The sequence below is a fragment of the Cavia porcellus genome, unplaced genomic scaffold (genome assembly GCF_034190915.1).
Source record: "Cavia porcellus strain 051 isolate PalLab524CR breed Dunkin Hartley unplaced genomic scaffold, mCavPor4.1 scaffold_11, whole genome shotgun sequence".
Classification (NCBI taxonomy): domain Eukaryota; kingdom Metazoa; phylum Chordata; class Mammalia; order Rodentia; family Caviidae; genus Cavia; species Cavia porcellus.
In genome coordinates, this window is record NW_026947494.1 from 56,346,562 (window position 1) to 56,354,330 (window position 7,769).

The window sequence follows — 7,769 nt, forward strand, 5'->3', positions numbered from 1 at the left end:
CCTATACATGAGCAAGGGGTATCTTTCCATTTTCTGATATCCTCTTTGATTTCCTTTTTTAGGGTTATGTAATTTTATGAGATTCCACCTCACCCCAGAAGGAATGGCTATCATCAAAATACCAACCAATAACAAATGCTGATAGGACTCTGGGGAAAAAGGGACCTTCCCCAATGTTGGTGAGAGTGTAGACTGGTGCAACCACTGTAGAAATGAGTGTGGAGATTACTTAAAACTAGGAGAACAGGTCCCATTTGACCCAGCTATTTCTCTTTTAGGTATATTCCTAGAAGAATTGAAAACATCATATCACAGCAATATATGTGTACCCATCTTTAAGCAGCACAATTTGTAATAGCTAAATCATGGAAACAACCCAAATGCCCATAAAAAATGCACAAAAAAGATGTTTTTTTATATAGTACAGTACTATTCAGCCATAAAGAATGATAAACTGGAGACTTTTATAAGTAAATGGATGCAACTTTAGACCACACTCATACATGAAATAAATCAGACCCATATGTGTAAACATCATATTTGTCACTAGTGTAAGAAACTGAAAGAGTAAATAAGATCCATAAGGTATAATACACATTATGAATTGGAGAGAAATTGTACAAAAGAAAAGATGGGGAAAGAGGAAAGGAAGAAAGGGAAAAATAAAAAATATATTTATACACAAGATAGTTATACAACTGTTTCTCTTAAGGTTTGTGCTAATATTGTTTGGATAAGCTATCATGCCTATATCTTGTACTCTGAATAACTACTATGAAGACAACAATATGCAATGCGTTAATTATTGTAACTCTCTTACTAACTTGTTTTGAAGCTTATCATTTTTGTTTTTTCTCTTTAAAAAAGAACCATGTGGCACTGTGTTTTACCATAATAAATTTAAAAATTAGATATTAGGTTTAAATTTAAATACTCATTTTATATCACCTTTTCTAAAGATCAGAACTCCTTTGTTAATCCTCAAGAAATTGAGGTTCAGGGGACTAAAATAATTGTTCAAATTCTCTCACATGATTAATGGTGGAGCTACAGTAGAAATCTAGGTCTCCCTGAATCCAGTACCTGTGTTCTTTTGCACTGAACCCCCCCTGGAGAAAATGCCAAAGATGTATTTGTGCTCTCTAATTTTCCTGTTTCACCAGTGATAGCCAGAACTGAAGCACAGCTGCAAAGTGGCTCTTTGGCATAAACCAGGTTCCCACTCAGTCCTTTCAGTCCTGCTGGATGGAGACTGAAATGCACTCCCCAGGGGCCAGAACTCAGGGTCACTTTCAGAATGCCAAAGGCTTTCCTTCATTTTCAAATTGCTTTTCTGTTTAAAAAGCAACACGAAAAGCTATTTGAGTTTCCAAACTCAAAATAGGAAGACTTATACATGCCATTTTGAACTGTGACTGTTGAGAAACCAATGTCTGTTTTTATTTTTGAATGTTCCTTCAGCACATGAAGACTTTTAAGAAACAAGAATGAGGCTTTAAAAACATCCTGCTTATCCCTGGGGTGATCTGTTCTGAATAGAGCGAAAGCCAAATGGTAGCCACAGAGAACTGGTGGATCTGAGTTCTGCAGCCCAACAGATGGTTCCAGAATCATAAGAGTCCTAGGGAGCTTCTTAGGGTCATCCATTGTCATGAATCCACTGGGCCCTTTAAATGAAACACTGGCCTCAGTACCCACCCAGGCAATCCACAGCCACAGGCATCCTCTGGGGACTCATGATTTAGTACACTGTCCCCACTGTTCCATACCTCACCATGTCAGTAATAAGAAGCAAGCTTGATTAATTATGTCTAGACTTTGGGACAATATTGTATTCATTTTCCACCAGCATTTTATAAAGGGGGCCACTGAAATGTGGCCTAGGGTAGGCTTTGAAAACAAATGAATCTAGGAGACAATCTGCACTACAAACCACGATTATAAATTCAGAGGCGATCAAGCGCTGCTCGTAATCTGAACATTGACTCCAAGTCAGGAAGAAAATTCCAAAAGAAGCTTTTAGGCTACTCACCTACAAATATTTGGTAAACCCAATGGGAGTGCTGTTTTCATTTTGTTTCCCAGTTTCAGTGAAATCCTTTCACTTATGTTTGAGTTTGGGAGATTGAAAGGATAACATTTTCTTTGTTTACTGTTAGTATAAATAAAAACTCATGTTTTCCAGCATAGCTCAGGAAAAATAAGCTTTCAAACATGAAGCAGTTTTTAAGGTGCATTATGTGATCTTGAGATTGAAGTCTAAAGGAACTGTTGACCACTTTAAAACTTATATAAAGGTTAAAATGCAAGAATTCATTTTCACAAATTAAGACTCATTGAGTGTTCCAAACTCCAGATTGTCTGCCACTTTCATTTATGTTTCACTGTTTGACCTTCAACGTATTAGTACTTCTCTTTTTCTTTCTACAAATACTTGTACAACAGTTAACCTTCAGATTGAAAGATCGGAGTATTTCAATGAATGTTGCCACTGTACAGAACTGTTCAATGAAGAATGCCAACATATCCAAAAAATTAGAAAACAAATAAGACAAAAATTAGGTTTTTTTTCTGTCCAAGTCTCTCACCGATTTAATTATTTAATTTATCCTCCTCTGCTTGCCTTTTGCAGACTCAGAGATAGATTCAGTCCTTTAGGAATAAATTAGCTTTTAACAACAGAAGGTAAGAAGGAAGAGGAGAGAGTTCTAACCAAATGCACCCAGATACAAAATGTCTTGGACTTTCTTGTAAGCTAGCAATAAAAATAACGAAGCACATTTCCAAACATAAAAGAACAGGCAGGAGTATGCAGCCATGAAGACAGGGTAACGAGTGTCATGTCTACTGCCTCCTCTGTTCAGGTGATATAGTCAGTTGAGCTTCCTCCACTGACTGGTGGGAAAGTGTGCTATGATTTACTGATGATAGCCCTTATTAAATAGTCTGAAAACAACTGTGTGCGAGAGAGTTGCAAGACTCATTTTGTAGATGAAACTGAGATTTAAAGAATGTAAGATTTTCTTCAGGAAATAATTGGAGAGCTATAGAGTTGGGACTTGAAGTCTGTCTCTTTCCAACACACATGTATCCTCTATAATATTATGCTACCCATCTGGTGGATCAAGGAAGGTACTCCCCATTTCTAGATCCCACGGTCCACTATGCACAGATGGGAGTGACAGTCTCAGCAATATCTATAACATAGAGATAGGATCAGGATTTTTTAAGATAGCTATATAGTAAAACATGCACAAAATCTCATAAATGCAGAGGTATTAAATGAAACTAGCAGGCAATATAAGGAATCTATATTTTCTTACTAATTCCATTGGAATATTTTGAAGTTGATTCTGGTTTATAAAGGCAAAATTGCTATATATTGATCAAGTGAGTATTTTATTATCTTTAAAGACTGCTATAAGGTCACTTTTATAAAATTCCTCCAATGAAATGCTTTCCTTAGTTAAACCTGTGTGTGTGTGCATAAGAGAGAGAGACAGAGAGAGAGAGAGAGAGAGAGAGAGAGAGAGAGAGAGAGAACAATCTTTCTCCACAGGCAGCTCTTTAACATACTAAAGTTCCCTTCTGTAACCAATGTTTCTCTAGAGGCTTTAATAGATTGCTGAAAGTCTGAACTTTAATATTATAATAACATTGGTTTTGCCTTCATATACTGTAAAAAGTTTTAAAAAAAAATAAGCAATGATTTCTATGCATATTTTCACATCCACTGAATTTGCGTATATGTGGTTCTTGGTAAGCCTTTTTCCATCCTTGAAATAATAAAAATGCTCAAGTTAATGCAAAAATATGGAACCAATTTCACTTGGGATCATTACTAAATTGGTCCTGCTTCATGCATTTGTCAATTAAATATGTTTTCAGAAGCATTTATGGAATAGATTGTGGAGATTGTTAACTCAAAGGAATTGCTGGCTGGCAGGTGATGAACATATTACCCTCTTTTCCCTCCTACTTTCCACTCCTATATGATACTTTTAAAAAACTGTATCTAATCTAAGGATATTTTATAAGTAATAGTGAATTTCTAATTTGTCACAATTTAACCACAGCATTATACCTCTCAAATTTCATTCTCAAGTTGAAAATACAGCCCACAGCTAAATTTCTATGCTGTGAAAATGCTACTACTTCATACTCATTAGGATAGCTATTATTAAAAATGGAAAATAATAAATGTTAGTGAGGATGTGGAGAAATTGGAACTCTTGTACATTGTTAGTGGGAATGTAAAATGTTGTAACCCCGAGGAAACAGTTTGATGGTTTCTCAAGAAGTAAAACATAGAATTACCAAATTATCCAGCAATTCTTTTAGATACATATCCCCAAAAACTCCAGTTCAGAGATTCAAGCAGATACATACTTGCACATACATCTTCATAGCATTATTTGCAATAACTAAAAAGTGAAAACACCCAAATGCCTATCAACAGATGAAATGATGGTAAAGGAACTGCAGTCTATGCATCCTTTAAAAGAAATGAAATTCTGATACACGCAGAAGTAAGCAGGAATACTGAGAACACTACGGAAAGTGAAATAAACCAGACACAAAAGAACAAAGGCATACGATTCCACTTACACGAGTACTTAGAATAGTCAAATTCACAGAGACAGAAAGTAAAAATAGTGTCTGCCAAATACTGGGGCTGGTGCGCAGTGGCAATTACTGTTTAATGGGTCTAGCATTTCCATTCAGGATGATGAAAACAGTTTGGAAATGGATAAGGTTGATGACCATGACACACTGTGAATGTACAGAAGGCCACTGAATTGTATTCGTAAAAATTATTAAAATGGTCAGATTTATGCCATGTATATTTTACCACAATGAAAATATGGAACCACAATGAAAAGTCACCTTTGTACACAGTACTTAATAGACAATGCATGCAATTTTTGACAATTCATTTTGTAATAAACCAAGATTTACAAATTAAGATAAATATTCAATTGCAGATGTTAAATGTCACTAATTACACAATCACCTTTTGATGTTTCTGTCCCTAAATATTTACTAAGCATTGAGTCTGCAGTAAACATGCACACAAAGTGACTAAGCCACAGTACTTAATTGCTATGGTCTGAGTATCCTCTTTTCCCGCCCCAAGTTCACGAGTGGAAACTTAATAACCAAGATAACAGGCCTAGAGGCAGGGTCTTTGGGACATGGTTAGAACATGAGGGAGAACCCTCCTGAATAGGATCACTCCCTTCCAAATGGCCCCAGAGAGTTGCTTTACTCCAACTGAGCTACAGCAAGAAGTCAGCAGTCTGAGAACCATAAGACTTCACTCAAACTTTGCCATGCCAGTACCTGTCTTTGACTTCCTAGCGCTCAGAGTTGTGAGAAATAAGTTTCTGTCATGTATAAAACATTTAGTCTATGATTTTCTCTTACCAAAGCTCAGAGTTAGGTGGAGACATTAACCTAAGAGTAATCACAGGAAACACAGATGTACAAATCCATCACCTTAGTATTTTAGGAACATGCTTAGAGAAGCATTTACATAGCATTATGTGCTGAAGTCAACAGGTCAAGTTTGGGGATGAGTCTGAGAAGACTTCTCAGAAGAAGTGATATTCTGAAAAGTGATATTTTGAGCCTCAAAGAATAACTGAGAGTTGGCCGAGGAAAGAAGGGAGCCAGAGAGGAAGAGCATCCCACAGAGAGGAGGCATCTGCAAGGATACCAGCAGTCCTACTGCAGACGGCAGAAGGTGAACCTGGAGATGTAAGCCAGTGCCAGGTCGCAGAGGCCTCTGAATAGCTCATGAAAGGACGAAGCCATTATCTTGGACAATGTGCTTCCTCTGAGAAGTTTAGAGACGTATGCTGTTTTCGAGAGTCACGTTTTAGGACTGTTCTATCTTCAGAGATGGAAGTGGTTTGGAAAGTGTGAGGTGGGAAGCACAGGAACCAATGAGCTTCAATTCACTATCTCACTAAATATTTATTGAATGTCTACTATGTGGCTGGTACTACTTCTATACCTGGTGAAAATAACAGTAAAGAAAACCAAGTTCAAGAAGGTAATGGGGAAAGACTTTTAAAATATCTAATGAGGCAATAAAACTTTCACTTAACTAGAAATGTAAGAATAGAAGAGGTAAAAGCAAGACTTTTCTACTTTTCATAACAGGAAAATTATTTTAATGGCAGGATTATAACTTCTCTGTACTGTTCTGGAAAGACAGAGACCCATCTCTACAGATTCCCATGAGCATGCTATGATATTTTAGAGCCTCAAAGTCAACCCACAGTTCCCTTAACTTGGTCAATGCTATATCCATAGTCTCCTTGCTGATGATTTATTAAAATTTTATTGTAGGCTTTCAGAGGTCTATGACTTTGCCCTGGACAGTTTGATTCTCACTCTTCTACATTCTGAAAAATTATTTTGGCTTTGAGGTTTTCACATATCCAAGATTGACACATTGGCAGATGCTCCTGTAAGTACAGAGAACCACTTAAAAAGCATGGAGGGAGGTGTTCATAGAAGCTACAGATTCTCCCTGAGACCTTGCCATTCCTCTGACTTTTAATGCTTTTTAAGTGATATATTTTGATTAAGTGCAACAGAATTGACTGAAGAGAAACAGTTTCTGAAGCGGGGGACATGGGAATAAGGGAGCAAAGCAAGGGGCTGCTGCTGTCAGAGACCTCAGTACACTGCGCACCTCAGTTTACCTTGCTTCTTGGAGCCCAATACTCCTGGATGACACAGGGACCCAATCAACTCAGCACTGAGGTGGTACACAAGGTGGCAGGACCTCATGGACACTGTGTCACAGTGACAGAACTTTCCTGTGATCCTGAAAACTACTTCCAGCCAAGAGTTTTTAAATTGGCCAGTGGATTATTGAATTAGTTTTGTGTTTCATTAATATCACAATCCAAAGAGATGAATGTATAGCCAACTTAAGTAAATTATTACCTAGGAAAGAACCACCAAAGGAGATTACTTTTAACTGGGCTGGTGTTTTTCTCCTTGCTGTTATTGGGTGGGGATGTTCCTTTCTCTTATCAGTCAAAGTACGTGGAAAAATTCATTACAGAGAAGTCAGGTAGATGAGGGTTGGATGGAATAAAATAGAAAAATTAATAAAATCACAATGTGAGGCATTGATATAAAAGATAAGAAGTGACCTCAAACTGCTAGGCATGGCATCAGGTGTGGGTGAGAGGCCACAAGTTTGTGTAGCAGACAGACCTCCTTCACGTTCAAGCTTCTCCCCTTTCTTTATGAGCAACCATGAGCAAATTTCTTAACCTTGGATCTCTCTTCTGCAAAATGGACATATAATGCTCACTTTATGGCATAGTTCAGGGACTATAGACAAAGTTTATAAAGTGTTTAGCCCAGAGCCCAGAATATAAAGATATCTAATTATAACTATGATCATTGCAAGTATTGGACTTCTTGCCAGATTTGAAATAGGCTTTAAATATATTTCCATTACTTGGATTTCACTGAAACCACAAATTGCTTCAAAAAGCAACACTGTACCCATGCTTACCACATTCTGTAAATACTGCTGCAGTTATAATGTACAGACCCTGGGCATTGGGAATGTACCAAAGGCTACTGGCTCAATTTAAACTACTCAATCACATTTGTTCCTAGGCACAACTCTCTTCTAATCTCATATATATATATGAATTTAAATTTATATGTAAATATATAAATATATTAATATAAATATATTATATAAACACTTATATATTTATATAACATAAATT